Here is a 10,239-nt window from a genome sequence, read left to right on the forward strand (position 1 = left end):
TGGCATAATGTCCTGGCTTCGAACACTTATAGCAAGTGACGTGGCTCAGGTCCTTCTTGGCTGGGGTGGATGGGGTGGTCTGGTTCTGGCCGTTGCTTCCTCCATTCCCATTACCATTCTTGTGGCCATTATGGTTGTGCGAGCTACCTCCTCCATGGGTGTGCTGAAACTGAAATCCCGGTTTAGGGGTAAAACGGGGCTTCTGCTGGGCTCCAGAGTTATACTTCCCCTGTCCATACTTCCTCTTATGGTTCTCAATCTGCTGTTGCTTTCCTTCAATCATGATGGCACGATCTACCAACTCTTGGTAGTTGTTGAAACTCGCTACCATCAACTTCATGCTTAGCTCATCATTCAATCCTTCCAGAAACTTCTCCTGCTTAGCTGCATCCGTAGCAACGTCATCTGGGGCATAACGTGCTAACTTGCTGAAGTCATCAACGTACTGGCCAACTGTCCTTCCTCCTTGGCGTAAGTTGCGAAACTCATGCTTCTTTATGGCCATAGCTCCTGCTGAAACATGGGTAGTGCGGAAAGCTTGCTGAAACTGATCCCATGTGACAGTGTCAACTGGGTAAGTGGCTATGAAATTCTCCCACCATGCTGACGCGGGTCCGTCAAGCTGGTGAGCGGCAAACTTCACTTTCTCACCATCCGTGCATCCTGCAGTGGTCAACTCCCTTCCTATCTTGCGGAGCCAATTGTCTGCTACTATTGGCTCGGTGCTACTGGAAAACACCGGCGGATTCAGCCTAAGGAAACGGGCTAAATGGTCAACAGGTGGTGGTGGTGGTGGGTTGTTGTTGTTCTGCTGGTTCTGAACTAACATCTACATCAACTGGTTCTGTTGCTGGATCAACTGAGTGAGCTCCGGTGGAAATCCATTGTCACGTCTCGGAGGCATCTGAGGGTTTAGAAAAGACGAGAATTGAGAATAGAGTGAGGTCTAAAGGGAAAACACTACCCCAATGCACATGAGCAAATGCACACAAAATCACTTCATTCAATCAAACAAGGGCTTACAAACGATCTAACTATCGCAAAAGTGCTCGAACTATAATGTTTACATGGGGGAATACTACTACTATCTGGTGGTCATCTAGAAATTTGAACCGGTGGAAAACTCCATGATATCTGCTCCAGCTTCGTCTTCAAAGTCGGGTTCACTTGGATCCGAATCGGTGTCGTCGATGATGATATAGTTGTCCGGACATGCGACGTACTTGTATTCCTTCCTGGATGCTAACTTCTCCTTGAGTTCTTCAATCTCCTGCTTAAGATCGCCGTTGTGCCTTGCTAGAGCTACGATCTCGTCCATGTAGTCCTTGCGTGTAGACTTCAGTTCTCCTTCTAGCTCGATGATCCTTGCCTTCGCATTCTTTAACTCTATCATATCATTGCACATCTGGTTCTCGTGGCGTCGAATGTGCTGGTTTAACTCCTGGATGAAAGATGCAATGGGTCTATCCTTCTTGGTGCTGGCTAACTCCCGTTGCTCATCTCGGCATCCGCAAATCTGGTAGATAGTGTCCTTGAGGTCTTCTTGGTAAACTTCTCCAATGCGTCCTATGGTGATATGAGCTGCCATGCTCCTTTCCAGACTCCAGGTTGGTGCATTTAAAACACTATCTATAGGCTTCGTGATTGGCGCGAATGTCCTTCCCGGAACATGAGCTTGAATCTTCCAGCGCTCCTCTTCAGGCAGAGTGGCGTTGAAGGTTCCCGTGAAGCTTGGTAATCCAATGTTCAGGTACTTGGTGACTTCTGGAATTCACTTGAAGGAAGTCTAAAAGGTGTGCCTTCATTCGGTTGGGCGTACTTAATCTTCGCGTCCTTCATCCTAAGGGTAGAAAAGATGAGGAGTTAGAAAATGAGGAGAGAGTGATGTTCTATGGCTTTAACTTAGTGGTCGTGTCCTACAGTCAGCGTGTGCTCTGATACCATCTCTGTCGCGACCCGACCCGAATGGATCAAGTGCTTCTGTGCTCAGGTGTCATCCCTGGATCAGTAATGCTGACACCACACAGTACATCGAAGGATTTATAGCAGAGTGGCAATCACACACTTATTACATCGTTGTCTCAAAGAGACTTATTACAATAAATATGGCTTAAGGCCATCTAGTGACGTTAACAGCGGAAGACTTGGAAGGTAAATGGGTCCATCAACTCCAACGACATCACTGAGTATAGGGCCACAACCTAAAAAGCACCTTACTCGTCATCTGAAAAGTCTGCAACATGAGAAGTTGCAGCCCGAAAATGGGTCAGCACATGGAATATGGTGGCAAAGTAACACATAGAGAGTAAAGGAATGAAACAGCTATACTATATGCATATATGGCTGGTGGAAAGCTCTATGGTTACAGCTTTGCGTAAAGCCAGTTTTTCCCTACTGCAAAGGAATAAATTTATTTAACTAACATGGTGGTTGTGAAACATTGAGAATGGTTGACAGCATTCTCAATTCCAATTAAAAATAATTAAAACCCAACAACATTAATTAGAACTAACATGTTGAGATTCACAGGATATTCAAGTACTAGATACTCAAGTTGTCCATAACCGAGGACATGGCTAATCATGATTAGTTTGTACACTCTGCAGAGGTTTGCGCACTTTTCCCCCACAAGACTCGATCGCCTCCGTTTGTTTTCTCGCACTACATGGTGTTTGAGAAGACGGATGATCGAGACATAGTCTTTCAGAAGGGCTAGCACCTTACAATGGAGTAGACCGTACCACCTACAACCCCTACATCTGCTAGTCTACCCCTATAAGAGTTCGCACGACTTAGTCAACTATGCCAGAGCCCATAATGGCTTGTGGCTGCACACGTAAGTATTTAGCATGAAAGATCTTATGATCCCTTTGATCCTGGGTGGCGGTCCAAAATAAAACAGGCAAGTCCTGATAGACATCAGGTGCCTCAATCCACCCAGATGTGTGTTTAAGTTGCCACCTTAGATAAACCATTAATATTATCAACTCACATCTGTCATGGATTTCAGTCACCCAATCCACGTCTACTAGCATAGCATGGCATAATAAGCAAACGTAGAAGTAACTCCCAAAGGTTTCATAATAATCATGTAATAGGTACTACCTCATCTACTTCCCATCCCACAATTTAATTAGATCCTAATCATGCAATGTGAGAGGATTGATCTAATGCAATAAAACATGGGTTGTAGAATAGGTATGATCAAAGTGTTACTTGCCTTGCTGATGATCCGCGAGACCTAGGGTTTCGAAGTAACAAGCGGCGTAATTCGGGTGATCTATCGCAGACAAACCACAAGCATACAATAAGTACTCATCTAATGCACAGGTAAAACTCGAACAAGAGAACGAACCAGAAAATTCAATTTAAGAACTCCGGTTGCAAAGAAAGAAAGAACCGAACAGACGATGGAAAAACAAACGGCGGAAGAAAACAACTCGGTTCTAGCAAGTTGGAACTAGGTCAAATTTTACCATAGCAAAACTTGTTCAAGTTGATTAGACGGAAGGGCGGTTTCGAAACGAAACTCCAGGCGCTTGAATCACCTGATTCCGATAAACGAGCGAGAAGATAAACTAAAACGAAGATCGGATCTGAGATCGTGATCGCGGAATAAATCCGACGAGAAGAGAAAGAAGAACGGTTAAACGAACGGGCGTCGTTACCCGGGGAAAAATCGGTGATCACGTTCGTTGAGACGAACGGTCCGAAAGAAGAACAAAAACCGATCTAGGGTTTTCGGAGAAAACGACCGAAACGAAAAACCGATCTAGAAACCGGAACAGTTTAGAAAAGAACCGGAAAGAAAACAAATAGGAAGAGAAGAAAAGAATCGGAACGGTTTATAAGAAAAACCGAACCAAGGAAGAAAAAAGAGAGGCGCGGCGCGGCTACCTCGGCGAGGCTCCGGCGAACGGCGGTGTTGGGCGGCGGCGGCGATGCACAAGGGCGGCGGCGCGGGTGAGGGGCGGCGCGGGTGAGGTGGTGCAGCGGCTTGGGGAGGCGCGGGGTGAGGTGGGGCTTGGGGTTTGATGTGAGAAGAGGGTTTGATTTGATGGGTTTAGAGGGGGGGGTGTTGGGGTATTTATATAGGTGAGGGGTGAGGAGACTTGGGGTAGGGGACAAGAAATAGACTAGGAATAGGAAAGCAAAAGAAAAAGAAACAAGGAAAGGGAAGGGGCTAACCGACCTAAGTCCCACTGGGACTCGGCCAGGGAGCGGCGGCGGCCTGGGCGCCTAGCGCCTGGCGCCTGCGCGCGAGGGGAGGGGCGGCTGGCTGGCTGGGCTTTAGGCCCGGCTGGCCTGCTCTCTCTCTCTTTTTTTTAAACGGTTTCGCGCGCAGAAAAACACAGAAAAGAAAATCTAAACGAACTCCAAAAATTCTAAAGTAAATTTTCCCCGACTCCTAAAAATGAGTCGAACAAAATGAACTTTTCTCCGGGCCTAAAATGCAATTTTCGAAAACGCCCATTTTTCCCTATGCAAATAAAACGCAAACAAAACTCCGGCAAAACCAAAATTGATCTATTTATTAAATCTTCATTTTTTCCTAAATTTGGGAAAGTCATATTATTCCCTCTCTTATATATTTTGACACCGGAAAAATAATTGAAAATAAAATAAATAAATCAAATGATCCTCTTTTCAAAATTTGAGAAAACTCAAATATGAAAATAACGAAATCTCCAACTCTCTCCGAGGGTCCTTGAGTTGCGTGAAATTTCTAGGATCAACCAAAATGCAAGAAAATATGATATGCATGATGATCTATGTATAACATTCCAAATTGAAAATTTGGGATGTTACAATATTTTTTGTCCCCCAAGTTTTGATGAGCGAATTTATTATGATGAAAGCATGCCTCCTATTTATGATGATTATATTGATGAAAGTGGATTTGGATAGGTCATGACTTTATTTTGTGATGAATCTACTATTCCGAAAGAGGTTCCAATTGATCATGAGAACAAAGTTGCTATCTATGATGATTATTGTGATGACTTGTATGCTATAAAGAATAATGATACCCATGAAACTTGTCATCATGATTTTAGTTTTCAATTGGATTATGCCTCACATGATAGTTATTTTGTTGAGTTTGCTCCCACTACTATTCATGAGAAGAAGTTTGCTTGTGTGGAGAGTAATAAAATTTCTATGCTTGTAGATCATGAAAATAATGTTTATGTGATGGTTATATTGTTGAATTCATTCATGATGCTAGTGAAAATTATTATGAGGGAGGAATATATGCTTGTAGGAATGGCAATAATATCAAGTTTCCTCTCTATGTGCTTAAAGTTTTGAAGTTATCCTTGTTTTACCATCCTATGCAAGTTGATTCTTGTTCCCACAAGTTGTTTGCTCACAAAATCCCTATGCATAGGAAGTGGGTTAGACTTAAATGTGCTAGTCATATTCTTCATGATGCTCTCTTTATGTTACAATTCTTATCTTTTATGTGAGCATCATTGAAATCATCATGCCTAGCTAGGGGCGTTAAACGTTAGCGCTTGTTGGGAGGCAACCAAACTTTATTTTTGTTCCTTGCTTTTTGTTCCTGTTTAGTAATAAATAGTTCATCTAGACTCTGTTTAGATGTGGTTTTATGTGTTTAATTAGTGTTTGTGCCAAGTAGAACCTTTGGGAAGACTTGGGTAAAGTCTTGTTGATCATGCTGTAAAAAACAGAAACTTTAGCGCTCACGAGAATTGCTGCCATTTTTATTTGGAGAGTGCCATTTAGTTAATTCTTTTTGAAGATGATTAATAGATAAATTACGCAGGTCCAGAAATTTATTTGATAATTTTATGAGTTGCAGAAGTATACATTTGATCCAGATTACTACAGACTGTTCTGTTTTTGATAGATTCTGTTTTTCATGTGTTGTTTACTTATTTTGGTGAATCTATGGCTAGTAAAAGAGTTTATAAACCATAGAGAAGTTGGAATACAGTAGGTTTAACACCAATATAAATAAATAATGAGTTAATTACAGTACCTTGAAGTGGTGATTTATTTTCTTATACTAACGGAGCTTACGAGTTTTCTGTTAAGTTTTGTGTTGTGAAGTTTTCAAGTTTTGGGTAAGGATTCGGTGGACTATGGAATAAGGAGTGGAAAGAGCCTAACCTTGGGTATGTACAAGGAAGCCCAAGGTAATATTAAAGGACAACCAAAATCCTAAGCTTGGGGATGCCCCGGAAGGCATCCCCTCTTTCGTCTTCGTTCATCGGTAACTTTACTTGGAGCTATATTTTTATTCACCACATGATATGTGTTTTGCTTGGAGCGTCAATTTATTTTGTTAATATTTTCTTGATGTTATTTATAACAATGTTTTGCATCTTTTATTTCAATAAAAGTGGCATTGATGTCTTTACTATGCCTATGTTACAAGTCTTCATGTTGCTGTTTGAAAACAGAAAGTTTACCGCTGTTACAATAATTCCCTAGAAATGTCAGAATGTGATAAAATGTTGAAACATTTTGCATATTAAGATATGATAAATTTACTACAGTGGTAATTTTCTTTCATAATTGTTGGAGCTAGGGAAGTATGGATGTTGCTGCATTCTTTACAGACTGTCCTGTTTAGGCAGATTACTGTTATGTTTGCATTGTTTGCATATGTTTGCTTCTTTAATGATTCTATTTGAGGATAGGACTATTAAATATGCAGAGGCATTTAGTATGAAATGTTGAATAATAATTTTAGTGACTTGCTACAGTAGCGTATGATAAGGTTTTGGCAATGGTTTATACTAGCTTATCTCACGAGTCCTTGTTGAGTTTTGTGTGGATGAAGCTTTTGAGATTTAGGGAGACGGTGATGTGAGAGGAATTAAGGAGAGACAAAAGCTGAAGCTTGGGGATGCCCAAGGCATCCCAAGATAATGTTTCAAGAAGTCTCAAGCTTCTAAGCTTGGGGATGCCCCGGTCGGCATCCCACCTTTCTTCTTCAACAACTATCGGTTAGTTCCGGTTGATCCTAAGTTTTTGCTTCTTCACATGATGTTTGCCATTCTTAGAATGTCATTTTATTTTGTTTTGCTTGCTGTTTGTATAAAGCACCAAGATCTGAAATTATTAAATGTTAGAGAGTCTTCACATAGTTGCATAATTATTCGACTACTCATTAATCTTCACTTATATCTTTCGGAGTAGTTTGTCATTTGCTCTAGTACTTCACTTATATCTTTTTAGAGCACGGTGGTGGATTTGTTTTATAGAAACTATTGATCTCTCATGCTTCACTTAGATTATTTTGAGAGCCCTAAATAGCATGGTAATTTTCTTAAAATCCTAATGTGTTAGGTATTCGAGAATAATAAAACTTTCATATAGAGTATTGAATACTAAGAGAAGTTTGATGCTTGATGATTGTTTTGAGATATGGAGGTAATAATATCAAAGTCGTGCTAGTTGAGTAGTTGTGAATTTGAGAAATGCTTATGTTGAAGTTTGCAAGTCCCGTAGCATGCACGTATGGTGAACATTGTGTAACAAATTTGAAATATGAGGTGTTATTTGATTGTCTTCCTTATGAGTGGCGGTCGGGGGCGAGCGATGGTCTTTTCCTACCAATCTATCCCCCTAGGAGCATGCGCGTAGTGCCGAGGTTTTTGATGACTTGTAGATTTTTGCATTAATTATGTGAATTCTTTATGACTAATGTTGAGCCCATGGATTATACGCACTCTCACCCTTCCATCCTTGCTAGCCTCTTCGGTACCGTGCATTGCCCTTTCTCACATTGAGAGTTGGTGCAAACTTCGCCGGTGCATCCAAACCCCGTGATATGATACGCTCTTTCACACATATACCTCCTTTTATCTTCCTCAAAAACAGCCACCATACCTACCTATTATGGCATTTCCATAGCCATTCCGAGATATATTGCCATGCAACTTTCCACCAATCCGTTTGTCATGACACATTCATCATTGTCATATTGCTTAGCATGATCATGTAGTTGACATCATATTTGTGGCAAAGCCACCATTCATAATTTTTCATACATGTCACTCTTGATTCATCGCAATCCCGGTACACCGCCGGAGGCATTCATATAGAGTCATACTTTGTTCTAGTATCGAGTTGTAAATAAATAGAAGTGTGATGATCATCATTTTCTAGAGCATTGCCCCAAGTGAGTAATTATAAAAAAAGGAAAAAACAAAAGAGAAAGACCATAAAAAAGAGAAGGTCCAAAAAAAGAGAAAGGCCATAAAAAAGAGAAGGCCCCAAAAAATGAATGAGAGAAAAAGAGAGAAGGGACAATGCTACTATCCTTTGCCACACTTGTGCTTCAAAGTAGCACCATAATCCTCATGATAGAGAGTCTCTTGTTTAGTCACTTTCATATACTAGTGGGAATTTTTCATTATAGAACTTGGCTTGTATATTCAAACAATGGGCCTCCTCAAGTGCCCTAGGTCTTCATGAGCAAGCAAGTTGGATGCACACCCACTTAGTTTCTTTTGTTGAGCTTTCATACATTTATATATCTAGTGCATTCCTTGCATGGCAATCCCTACTCCTTGCATTAACATCAACCGATGGGCATCTCCATAGCCCATTGATTAGCCTCGTTTATGTGAGACTTTCTCCTTTTTGTCTTCTCCACATAACCCCCATCATCATATTCTATTCCACCCATAGTGCTATGTCCATGGCTCGCGCTCATATATTGCGTGAAAAGTTTATAGGTTTGAGATTACTAAAGTATGAAACGATTGCTTGGCTTGTCATCGGGGTTGTGCATGATGAGAGCATTCTTGTGTGACGAAAATGGAGCATGACTAAACTATATGATTTTGTAGGGATGAACTTTCTTTGGCCATGTTATTTTGAGAATACATGATTGCTTAGTTAGTATGCTTGAAGTATTATTATTTTATGCCAATCTTTCGGATCTGAATATTCATGCCACAATTAAGAAGAATTACATTAAAATTATGCCAAGTAGCACTCCGCATCAAAAAATTATGTTTTTATCATTTACCTACTCGAGGACGAGCATGAATTAAGCTTGGGGATGCTGATACGTCTCCAACGTATCTATAATTTTTGATTGCCCCATGCTACATTATCTACTGTTTTGGATGTTTATGGGCTTTATTATACACTTTTATATCATTTTTGGGACTAACCTGTTAACCCAGAGCCTAGTGCCAGTTTCTGTTTTTTTGCCTATTTTAGGGTTTGGAAGAAAAGGAAAATCAAGCTCGGTTTGGTGTCATTTTGAGGGACCAGAGAACTACCGGCAGCTCCTCAATCCACCGCCTGTCGTGCTTCTATAGAGTATCAAAGGTTCTTGTCTTGAGTCCCTGCAGCACTTCAGCGTTCGCCCTCTCAGCTTGTCCATTGCTTATGGGATGTGCCACAAAGGAAAATGAGATCTTGCATCCGAGGGCATGAACGTATTGCATGAAGGTGTGGCTCGTGAACTAGGTGTCGTTGTCGGTAATGATCCTTACAGGAACTCCCAAAACGACACACCAATTTCTTTCACGAACTTGATAGCTGATTGAGCAGTCACCTTTCTCACGGCAGCACTTCCGGCCACTTTGTAAACTTATCAATGGCAACAAACAAGAATTCAAAGCCCCCGATTGCTCGGGGGAAAGGGACGAGGATATCGAGCCCCCATACATAAAATGGCCATGATAAAGGGATTGTCTGAAGAGCTTGGACATGCAGGTGTATGTTCTTGGAATGGAACTGGCAGGCTTCACACTTGGTGACTAGCTCGACCGCATCTTGGAGGGCCGTGGTCCAATAGAATCCTTGCTGGAATGCTTTCCCAACTAATGCCCTTGATCCAATGTGGGAGCCGCACATGCCTTTGTGTATATCAGCCAACAGTTCCTTTCCTTCTTCCCGCCAAACGCACTTCAATTTTACACCATTGGGCCTCCTTCTGTATAGAGTGCCATTGATAAACTGATACATACTGGCCCTCTGGGCTACTCTTTTAGCTTCATCTTGGTCGCCAGGAAGTTCTCCGGTTTGGAGGAAGTGTACTATGTGCCTTGCCCAAGTTGGAGCCTGGGGCTCGGCAACGAGGACTAGCGGCACCTCCTCTATTGCGGGAGCACATGCCTCGTTCACGGGGTCCATAGACCCGGCTGGAGGGTGCGGTCCGGCAGATGGCGAGGAGTTGTTTCCGGCAGGGTCTCTGCCAGGAGCAGATGGCTCTACCGGGAGAGGCTTAACGGAGTCCAATTTCCT

This window comes from Triticum dicoccoides, chromosome 2A (genome assembly GCF_002162155.2).
Source record: "Triticum dicoccoides isolate Atlit2015 ecotype Zavitan chromosome 2A, WEW_v2.0, whole genome shotgun sequence".
Lineage (NCBI taxonomy): Eukaryota > Viridiplantae > Streptophyta > Magnoliopsida > Poales > Poaceae > Triticum > Triticum dicoccoides.